Source organism: Triticum aestivum, unplaced genomic scaffold (assembly GCF_018294505.1).
Source record: "Triticum aestivum cultivar Chinese Spring unplaced genomic scaffold, IWGSC CS RefSeq v2.1 scaffold38226, whole genome shotgun sequence".
NCBI lineage: Eukaryota > Viridiplantae > Streptophyta > Magnoliopsida > Poales > Poaceae > Triticum > Triticum aestivum.
In genome coordinates this window covers 1-12235 of record NW_025227904.1, presented here as the reverse complement: position 1 = coordinate 12235, position 12235 = coordinate 1, and the positions used below count along the sequence as shown (strand labels likewise).

The 12235-nt window shown below is 43.5% G+C and overlaps 1 pseudogene; it reads left to right on the top strand.

The window, feature by feature from the left end:
- Positions 1 to 272: 272 nt before the first annotated feature.
- LOC123172889 (probable serine/threonine-protein kinase PBL7) lies at positions 273 to 6396 on the top strand (annotated as a pseudogene).
- Positions 6397 to 12235: the final 5839 nt, after the last annotated feature.

Below are 12235 nucleotides of genomic sequence, written 5' to 3'. Positions count from 1 at the left end.
TTCGATGGGGGAGAGGGGCATACACGAAAATTAACATAGCAGAGGAGAAGTGACGAGGGAGACTCCTGGATGAATCATGTATGACGACTACCCCAACATCCTCACTGCCCAGAGCGAAAGGGCCACCGCTAGCGATGACACTGTCATCTGGTACTATCTGCATACCCTACAGTGTAGTCGGATAGGAATTGCCAATATCTCTTTCAAATACCCACCTCCACCGCCCAAAGCCACAACAACCAATTCCCAAACCAACCCGAGCCGATCAAGGCATGGAGGAAAGCGACGAAGAGAGACAGGTGCCTACAGCTCTAGGCCCCCTGCCGCTCCCACCTCCAGGGCAACTGCGGCCCCCGGCGATGGACGCCGGACACCTGGAGCTCCTCGGGGTGTGGGGTCTCGCCCCGTTGATGCTCCCCCGCTACTTCCTCTTCAATGTCAACGTCTACAACTACCATCCGCAAAAAACGTCTGGCGACATACCCCTCTGCAACCGCGGCGGACGGGAGCCTGGCGGTCCGTCCCAAGACAGTAACCCACTCGAGGAAGAAAAGAGGTGTCCCCTGAGGCACCTGGAAATCTGAGTGATGCCCGCTGCCGCTCGTCCCCGAGGGAAGTCGATATGTGTTCTCCTTCACTGTGTTGGGAACGCGGGGAGAGGAAATTCGGCAAAGGTACATAATCCAGGAACTCAGCCTTAACGGTGAAGAGGGCAAACTCGACGGCGGAAACGACATGGCGATATCCAAAATATATCCGAGGCCCCGTGGCGACAAGGCCAAGCCCAAATCAAAACCCGTCTGCGCGTCATCAAGAAAGAAGAGGAGGATCCTTGACCCTGCCTATTCGGCCCCTATCCCCCGCACTACCTTCCGACTCGTGATCTCCAATCCGGCTCAGCAGGTTCCCTCCCCTGCAGCTCCTCTCCGCCTAGGGGGCCTCCACCTCCTTCACGCCTCCTCTCGACCAGGGCGCCGCCTCGACCTCCTCCGTGCCTCTTCTCGGCCAGGGTGACGCCTTGACCTCCTCCATACATCCACTCGGCCACGCCAGACGGTTTCTTATTCTGGAGTTAGCCCACTTTCCGCTTGTAGGGGAGGATTTCTTGCCTCAGAAAATATTCAAGTCTTCGGAGGTTGTTTGTACAAGAAGAGTGCATGTTGACTAGGACGACATCGTTCTGCTGCAGAAGAAGAAGAGGCTACCAGCAGATCGGGACTGTTGGTGTTTCAGTCTTCCCTGCTTTGTTTGTTACAGAGTGATGATCATATAGTTATTGTTTGTTGCATACTTGGAATTTTTCTGTTCCGTTTCGTTAATTGATAATTTCCCATAAAAAGTGTCATTCTGGGATAATGCATTCGTTTAAGCTTTTCACTGGTTCTTTTATTTCTGCAGATATGTGAAGCTTAGTGAGCATCTCAAGCCTTGGTGTGCATACCAATCACCTAGCATTCACCTACGAGCAGATGAACGCGGCGACATCGGGCTTCCCACGAGATAACTTCCTGGGAGAGGGTCGGTTCGCAAAGGTTTATAAAGGTGTGCTGGATAGCGAAGAGGTTGGTTCATGTGTTGATCTATGAGCAGTTCAATGATTGCAGTCATGTTCGATGCTTTAGCAGTCATGTTCAATGATTGGGATTCTAGGATAGACATATTTGTTTAAGAGTATATGACACACAGCTGTATGAGAAATCCAGATGTTAACCAATGGAAAAAACGGGATTATGCTCAACGCTTGCCATTGCAATCAAACCTTTTACCTATAGTATTTCCAAGATGTATGATCGATACGATTCACAGAGATCAGTGATAGTTCCAGTATCAATATGACTACTAGTTGTAGTACAGTAGCAGGCCAACCAAAGGATGACAGCCCTTGATTGGTGATAGCAGACATCATGTCATCAGTGAGACAAGGGTGACCTTAGAGGAGTATAGCTCCACAAAAATTACCAACAATTATGCCTCAAGCTATATGTCTGAATTTCCATTCAACGAATTGTGTGGCAATCTTGTTTTAGGGCTTAAATCTCTAGCTTATAAATTCATTGTGTAACACCTGTTTTGAATGTAGCGACTTTCACTATTCTATAGGGGGTAGTGCTACCGGTATAATCATGCATGTTTGCAGTGATAAAGCGAATGTATTAAACTAGGAAGATATTTTCTTGCTAAATGTCAGTCATATGAACGACTGTGTGACGAAAAGTTAAACTAATGTGCTGAGTCAAAGAACAGATTGCCATAGCATTTTAGTTCGCATGTTTTAATGTGGTCGACCATCCATGCCATGGCTTACTGAGGTTATTTTGCTATGAGAAGTAAGGCTTTCGAGATGACGATGGTGTAATATATGATTCCCTTGTATGTTGTTCTAACAGGTGGCTATTAAGATGCTCAACCCCCATGGATTGCAAGGGAACAGAGAGTTCTGCACAAAAGTTATGGTGTTGAGCAGGATGCATCGCCCGAATCTTGTCAAGATTGTTGGCTTTTGTGCTGATGATGATCAGAAGCTTTTAATTTATGAACACATGCCTCTAGGTTCACTCGGAACTCACATTTTCGGTATGGTGCTGAACTTCCTTATATATAGATATAGTTCTTTTTCTCCGCTTCATTACGTTGTTGCTGAATGAGTAGAAACTTGTTTTCACCAGAATTTGGTTTCTTTTTTTATCTAGATCTTTCCCCTTGATAAGAAGCCTCCTGACTGGAATGCAAGGATGAAGATACTTGTAGGGGCAGCTGAAGACCTAAAGCATTTGCATGTTAACTGCAACCCTCCTGTCATAAACTGCGATGTGAAATGCGCTAACATTTTACTTGCCGAGGGATATCATCCAAAGCTATCACTACTAGGAAAAAGCCTAGTAGTAGCCGGGTCAAATGCCTAGCAGTAGCACGGGTGGCCGCGCTATTGCTACGACGCTACAGCTAACTTTTAGCAGTAGCGCGTGTTGGCCCGCGCTACTGCTATCTAGAGGTAGCAGTAGCATGTGTTACAAGAACGTGTTGTTGCTAATAGCTGTAGTGTCCCTTTTTAAAGAGCGCTACTGCTAAGCTCTCGCTGCTGCTAAAATCATACCCCGTGCTACTGTTATTAGTTTCTGAATTTTTTTTCTGCTGCATATTTTCTTTTGTATTTGTACAGGTTTTATACAATAGTCCCTAGCATATCATACACATACACATCTAATCATATCATACACATACAAAATACAAATAGTCTCATCAAATCATGTCATCATCATATATAATCATCATCGAACACAAAATGATGTCTCTCGTCATCATCTCGAAATAGCGATACAAGTTATGACATGTCGCGAATACTTGCAACTACATCGTCAAAAAGACTCAATGAAGATTATACATCGTCAACAAGACTCACATTAGTCCCGATTCATAATGCAACCGTGACTAATGTGTAGATCGAGCTTGGACCAAAGTCATGTTTTCTACTAGTGACACACACACACACACACACACACACACACAAACACAAACACATATTTCCATTCTTACAAAAGCACACCTTTTTAATCACCTATCTTGACATAGAGATCGAGCACGGTGATGAAGCCGATCGGTGTCGCCACATACACCTAGGGAGTTATCAAAAGTGGACAAAGGTTACTTCTTGACATGGCTAGACCTAGTTAGGGAGGTACATATGTCACTTCATTAAATGGGTTTTTCTACCTAGCTAGTTGGGGAAGCAGATGTCTCTAACTAGTGGAGGGGGAGGAAAAGTGAGGGAAAAGAGAAACGAGTGGCATTAATTAATGAAGGTGGTGTAGTTAGCTAGGAGCATTAAAGAAAGAGAAAGAGAGTAATGGGGGGAGTAGTGAGTGATAACCCACAAGTATAGGGGATCACAATAGTTTTCGAGGGTAGAGTATTCAACCCAAATTTATATATTTGACACAAGGGAGCCAAAGAATATTCGAAGGTATTAGGAGCTGAGTTGTCAATTCAACCACACCTGAAGATTAGTTATCTGCAGCAACGTGATTAGTAGCAGAGTAATATGATAGTTTGGATAATAGTGACAGCAGCAATGGTAATGGTAACGGTGATAGCAGTAGTTTTGTAACAAGTGCAGCAGTAATGATAGCAGTAGTAACTTAGCAAGAACAATATAAGATAAATTCATAGGCATTGGATCGGTTATTTGTTGGATGATATTCATCATGTGACAGTCATAACCTAGGGCGATACGACACTAGCTCTAGTTCATAAAATATAATGTAGGCATGTATTACGTAAATAGTCATGCGTGCTTATAGAAAGAACTTGCATGACATCTTTTGTCCTACCCTCGTGTGGCAGCGGGGTCCAATTGGAAACTAATGGATATTAAGGCCTCATTTTAATAGAGAACCAGAACAAAGCATTAACACTTGGTGAATACATGAATTCCTCAAACTACAGTCATCATCGGGAGTGGTCCCGACTATTGTCACTCCGGGGTTGCCGGATCATAACACGTAGTTGACTATAACTTGCATGATCGGATCTAGAACATGGATATAATGGTGATAACATAAACAGTTCAGATATGAAATCATGGCACCCGTGCCCAAAGTGACAAGCATTAAGCATCGCAAAGTCATAGCAACATCAATCTCAGAACATAATGGATACTAGGGATCAGGCCCTAACAAAACTAACTAGATTACATGATGAATCTCATCCAACTCCTCACCGACCAGCGACCTACGAAGGAATTACTCACTCCCGGTAGGGAGCATCATGGAATTGGCGAGAAGGGTTGGTGATGACGAAGAATGAAGATCCCCCTCACTGGAGCCCCAAACGGACTCCAGATTTGGCCTGCCGATGAAGAACAGGAGGTGACAGCGGCTCCGTCTCGTGGATCACGATAATTCTTTCTCCCTGATTTTTTTTGGAAAAATAGGATTTTATAGCGTCGGTTTCAGGGTCTGCGGGGCCACCAGGTGGGGACAACCCACCTGGGCGTGCCTAGCGGGACAGGCGGGCCCTGGTGGGTTGTGCCCACCCAAGTGCCCCCCTCAGGTGACTCTTGGCTCGAGAAATTCTCTTTTATTGTATAAAAATCCTCGCAAAGTTTCGTTCCATTCTGATAACTTTTATTTCTGCACAAAAACAATACCATGGTAGTTCTGCTGAAAATAGCATCAGTCCGGGGTTAGTTTCATTCAAATCATGCAAATTAGAGTCCAAAACAAGAGGAGAAGTGTTAGGAAAAGTAGATACGTTGGAGACGTATCAGTGAGGAAGAAGCAAAGTGAGGGAGACAGGAGGTGGGAGCTACGGGAAAGTGAAGGAAGAGAGGAGGGGGGAGGGGGTAGGAAAGGTGGCTACTGCGCCTTAGCAGCAGCGAGGGCAGGGAAAACACGATGCTGCTAAAAACGTAGCCGTAGAGAGTTCCTGCCAGGCGCGGTACTGCTAAATGGGGCCCGCCATGTGGCACAATACAAACTTAGTTGTAGCGCGGTCCCCTAAAAACGCGCTACTACTATTCTCTTAGCAGTAGCGTGTGACTTCGAGTGGTGCTACTACTATACCTAGCCTGTCGGCAACGGTGTGGCCATAATACTCATAGTGCGTTTTAGTGTTGTTGTGCTACTGCTATGAAGGTAGGAGTAGCGCCCTTTGTAACCACGCGCCACTATTAAATATCAGTAGCGCCTCTTTATAACCAGCACTACTGATAAGCCTCTATGTATAAGGTTTTCCCTAGTAGTGTATCTGACTTTGGCTTGCCTCGTGTTCCAAGCAAAGTGATGGGTACACCTGGGTATTGTGCACCGGAGTATCTTGAGAGCGGTCAGTTGACTATCAAGTCAAATGTTTTACAGCTTTGGTGTTGTCATACTGGAGTTTATCACAGGAAGAAAGGCTTTAGGTCACAGCCTAGCTGAGTGTACCCTTGCTGAATGGGTAAGCATCACTTCCTGTGTTTCCTTTTTCTTTTGAAGAACTAGTATTTGCTTCTCCCCAATGCTATAAGTCTGTATCAAGGGGATCTTGTGGGGATTTCTGATTTCTATTTGCTTCTGAAAACTGGCAGGAAGAAGCATTATAAGCTTAAATTTTACTTACTTTTTCGGTAGTTTTTAACCATTTGATTAACACAGATTTGTTGAAAAGTTTCTTCGATGAAGATTAATTGTGGTGACATTTTTTGTTGTGTAATTTCATGTCATCCCTTTGATTGACAGAAGGAATTTTGCAATGTTGATAGATTCAGCGCTTGGCAATCAGTACAACGTGACATCATTGATCATTGTCCTTAATGTTGCTCGAATGTGCCTGAATACAACAGCCAGTCTGAGACATGAGATGATAGACGTGGCTGTCGCTCTCACTTGCATCTCAGAGTCGAGAAGAATGCAGTAAGCAGCTCAAGTTGACCAACCCAGGGAAGACACATATGAGGAACTAGCAGTGTGATCGGGAACATGCTCCACTCCCATTCTCGTGTTGGAGAGGGAATTTTTTTTTTGTATAAACTAGATAGATAGATAGATAGATAGATAGATAGATAGATAGATAGATAGATAGATATAGCTAGAGTAGGTGCAAATATTCCTGTGACCCTGGCTTGTCATAAGTGGTGAGGATACTTCCATGACGCTTTTTAATCTTCCTGTTGACATGTGGGTTCTTCGGCCATCCTCTTTTGATTTGTTCAAATGTTATGCAGGCACTAGAATTGACTGATTTGAGTTACGTCGAAGAGAATTTCTGAATGTGTATATGCTGATTGCTTCATGTCTTGATTTTTTCTGCAGAATAAATTTTGTTTCCAATAGTGGGCATCCTCTTTGATGTGTTCACATGTTACACGGGCTAATTGACTGATTTCAACAATGAGTCGAAGGGAATTGGTGCATGTGCATATACTAACTGTTCCATGCCTGTTTATTTTAGATTGCAATGTGCCATCCAACTAGTTTGCATTTGGCCTAAGCCACGACACTGGCCAGTGGGCCCCAGCTAGCCTCTTAGTCGTCTGCCTATCCGTTCTTGGCCTTCGGCTGACAGACGACAAAGAATGGACTGATGGCAAAATACTTCTTTGCCATCAGTCCTTCCTTTGCCGTCTGCTTTTTAGAAGCGAACGACAATGAATGGACTGATGGCAAATTCTCTGATTCCACTAGTGTTTCATTATATGGGACCTTCTCCTCCCTTTAATGAGTATACTCATATTTTGGTTGTTGCTGATTATGTTACTAAGTGGGTAGAAGTTATTTCAACTATTAATGCTGATCACGTCACATCTATTAAAATTCTTAAAGAAATTATACTCCCAAGGTTTGGAGTCCCTAGATATTTGATGACTGATGGTGGTTCACATTTTATTCAGAGTGCATTCTGTAAACTTCCTGCTATATATGATGTTAACCATAGAATTGCATCACCTTATCACCCTCAGTCTAGTGGTCAAGTTGAATTGAGCAATAGATAAATAAAGTTAATTTTGCAAAAGAATGTTAATAGATCCAGGAAGAATTGGTCTTATAAACTTGATGATGCATTATGGGCTTATAGAACTACTTATGAAAATTCTATGGGTATAGGCATGTCATTTACCTTCTTGAATTAGAACGTAAAACTTATTGGACAATCAAAGAACTCAATTACGATTTTAAGCTTACTGGTGAAAAGAGGTTATTTAATATTAGCTCTTTAGATGAGTTGAGAACCCAATCCTGATCGAGTCGGGCCATACCCTGCCATGGGCATGGCGCCTCCGGTCAGGAGCTGCTTATACCTCGTGTAGGAGGCCTGTGTCGGTGGTGCGGTGGGCGGGCACTGCCATAGTTCCTAGGGACGTCGGCCTCAGCTTCGGTGTTGCAGCGGGGTTCAACACCACTGTCCTCGGTCATGCCAGAGAAGACCGCCGATGAAGCCGCTGGTATCGGTGTTTGGGATAAGGCAGAGTAGAAAGCGAGGAGACGCCATGCGTTGGAAGGCAGCACAGTGCTGCTTCAACGGTTCACTCATGCCCCATTCCATTGCGAGTGAGCTTCACCTACAGGCTGATGTCAAGGTGGGGGCCCCGCTCGACGTTTGTCCATCCTACTGGTGCACTATGCTACTCGTGCGCCCAACCTGATCGAAGAAATGCTACATTGAGAAAGGGTCATCAGGGTGGAAGGTTAACTCTGACGGATGCACTACTAGAAAAAAGCCTATACACAGAACTTTAGCAGTAGCGCATGTTAAAAAACGGCGCTACTACTAAACAGCAGTAGCGCGCGAAATAACCACGCTGCAGATCACTACTAGGGAAAAGCCTATACACAGAATCTTACCAGCAGCGCTCCTCAAAATACGACGCTACTGCTATTAGCAGCGCGTGATAGCAAAACGCGCTGCTGACAGGAAAATAGCAGTAGCGCGTCCACACAAAACCGCGCTACTGCTCTAATTGCCATGACCTCGCCACCCAGCTAGTTATAGCAGTAGCGCCCTATACTGAACCGCACTACTGCTATAGAAGTTAGCAGCAGCGCGCTTCTAAGAAAATCGCTACTGCTAAGATCAGCCCACAAGTTTAGTCCCACCTCGCTCCGTGAACAGGGTGTTTACCACCTTAAATATGTTACTTCCGAAAGTATCACAACCAGTTGGTCTTCACTGAACTTTATGTGTAAAATTTGTGGCCGCAATATGAGTCCTCTCCAGTTCCTACTAGAGAGGACTCATATTGACAATTCAGATTGTACACAAAAAGATCATTGATGGCCAATGTATTTTTGCATTGACGTATTTTTTTGTATACTTACACTTAGCAGTAGCGCTTTATCTGCAAAGCGCTACTGGTAGGCCAACTTAGCAGTAGCGTATAACAATGCACAGCGCTACTGCTAGTCCTATTAGCTGTAGCGCATTTTGGTAAACGCGCTACAACTATCATTACCTTATCCCCACGTACGCGCACGACCGTCGACCCTCTCTCTCACTCACACTCTCACTCTTGCTCGCGCACCGATAACCGTCGTCATGCGTCGCCGCCGCCGCCGCCGAGGTAGTCCCCTCCTTCCGTCCCTCCTCCCTCCTCCTCGCACGTCCTCCCTCGGCCTGCAGCCGCCCCTCCCTCCTCCGCCGCCGCCCTCCTCCCTCCGCCTGCGGCCGCCCCTCCTCCCTCCTCCGTCGGCAGCCCTCCTCCCACCGCCCTCGACCTCACCGCCGCCACCCGAGCCCACCCAGCACCGCCGCCTCCCGATCCCGCACTCGCCGCCCCTACCTCTCCGTCGCCCCCACCCCCTTTCTCTCTGCTTAGTTAGTACTAGATGTTGTTTAGTAGTAGTAGATGTTAATTTAGGGTTCATAGATAATGATTTTTAGTAGTACTAGATGTTAATTACTAGTAGTGATGGTACTAGTTAACTAGGGCAGTATGATTAATAGTAGTTGTAGTTGAACTACTTTAGTTGTAGTTGAACTAGTTTAGTAAGTAAATTAATAAACTAGTTAAACTAGTTGAATTAATAGAACTAATGTATTTTTAGTAAGATAATTAATATAACTAGTTGAACTACTTTAGTTTTAGAAAGAACTAGTTTTTTTTCTATTTATAGTAAGTTTATATTTAGTAAGAACTAGTTGAATTAATAAAACTAGTTGAACATGTCATATTTGTTGTTATTTTTTAGTTTAAGCAATTATTCGGGATGTATTAGTGATAACTTATACGGTTTTTGCTTTTGCAGAAATCAAGGAGCCCCTCCATCATCCCCGCCGTCGTCCCCGTCGCCGACCCCCTCCGATATCGAGGTGAGACCAGCCAAATATCCATGTATATCTTTTGTTGCTCAAATAGGATATATGGTTGCCCAAGTGGCTGTTCATGTTCAGTTTACACCTACGAGTGGCCTATGTTTTGCCAGAGTGTTGATTAATTTCCATTCCGGGAAATTTCAGGCGCTCGATATGTCCTTGTCATGCCGGATTTTTCCGTGAATTCTGGCATGACTTGTGCTAGAATCTGCAGGAAATATCGAGTGGCCTGGATTTTCTTAAAAAATAATGATCTAATTTAGGTTTTTTAGTACATATATTTAATTGTACAAGTTTAATCTTTGAATTATGAACGTAGGAAATGTCGTACTCGAACGACGACAGTCTCCTGGGGGAGTGCAGCTGGTGCCACGACGATCGAGGTATGTGCGACAGGTTCGTTGAGCTGGACGAAGATCGGCGCTTCAGTATTAAGCTCGAGGAGACCTTCGATGTTGAAACGGTGCGCAACAACGATAAGAGTTTTTTTTCGTAATTAAGCATGACTTAAACTATTTCAACGTCTAATTTTCATCTTTTACAATTCGATTAGCTTACCCCATGCCATGCAAGACGCTATGTCTTGGAGAGGATGGGTTTTGAAGACCATGAAAATTTTGAAACAAAGAAAATACACCTAAGGACCCATCATGATATGGATTTTGAAGTAAATCTGTACAATGCTCAGAGCGTAACCCATTTTGGTTGCCAAAATTGGGAAGCACTTTGCAAAATGTATGGTTTTTATGAGGGTATGATTGTCACCATGGATCTTGGTGATTCTGACATCGAGCAAGACAATATGGACATTTGGGTCCTTGTTGATACGCTTCCGATTCCACCGCAATGTGAGTTTCTAAAACATAGTTATTAACTAATTTATATTGTTTATTTCAAAATAGTTGACAGCTTAAAGAATGTGCAGAAGATGGTAGACAAAACCCACTACACTGATGGCTCCGAATTAACTTATAAGGAGAAAAGTCATCTGATTGCTTATTGTACTTTTCTTGAGAATTACAACACCTATTATCGAACTCCTCCAAATTATGGTGAATACGTGCCACTAGTGCACGTGTTGAACCACTATAACTTCTATGGAGATACCCTGGTAAGATTTTTTACTGTTACGACATCCGTGCATCTTTTGCATACTTCTAAAACTAGTACATCATTGCTAACTACGAAGTTATTACTATGTTGTTCAACAGAAAATCCTGATGGATTGTGTGCCTCATCTGATGTATCAGAATGGTCGCCTTGCAGTTCTGAACATACAGCCAGGTCAATCTAAGGAGCTCACCTGTGCATATCGGATTTCTAAAACCGGTGAACACATGCTAATCAAATAATGGAAAAACTGTTTGGACATTCGCAAGGAGGTTCTTGGAAGTAACATTAAGCGAAAGGCAAGAATTGGAGATGGGATAATCTCCGTTCTCCATAATGGAGAGTCAGGGGCTATCTTGTTTTTTGCTATTTTACCTTGGAGAATATAGTAGGTCCTATGAGGTACAATATGTTTATTATGTGATACAATGTGTTAGAGTTGATGATGAGGAGTACTTGTCATTACGACTAGTGACCAATTTGCTATGTGATGTCTCATTGATGAAAACGATGATCTTGAGGAGGTGTTATATGACAATGATGTATTATGATGATAAGTTGTTAATGATATGATAATGATGATGATATTTATTATATCATTGGGTGAAAGAACCGCGGATTAGTTTCAAGTGGATGTCCATCCACTTGAAACTAGTCCACGGTTCTTTCACCCCGTGATGTAATAACTCATTATGATGTAAAAACAATCTCTAAATTCCTGTTGTATGAAAACTTGTGTAAAGGTGTATGAAATACAACATAAAATAAAAAAGAAATAAATACTAAATAATATTAGTAGCGCAGGCATGGAGGAGCGCTACTACTAATTACCAGCAGCGCTGCTCTGGAGGAGCGCTACTACTAGATCAATTTAGCAGTAGCGCAGGTCCACGCATGCTACTGCTAAGCTTTAGCTGTAGCACCTTATCAGTAGCGCTCCTGGCCGCGCTACTGATAGGCCTAAAACCCGCGCTGCTGCTAGGATTTTCCCTAGTAGTGGATACACATATAGCAGTAGCGCGTCCCTTTGTAAAAGCGCTACTACAAAAATTCCCACCACTAAGCTGATCAGCTACACATAGTAGTAACGCTCTTTTAGAAACAGCGCTGTCGCTAAATTCATTATAGCAGCGCGTTTATGTGTAAGGCGCTAGTTCTAACGAAAATAAAATAACATGAAAAACAAGTAGAAAAGTAAATGAAAATGAAAGAAATAGAAAAAGGAGAAAGGAAAAAAATAAAATGTAAAGAAAATTAAATGAAAAAAGGGAAAAAGGAGAAAGAAATAGCAGTAGCGCGTTTCAGGAAACGCGCTACCATTAAGTTTCACTTAAAC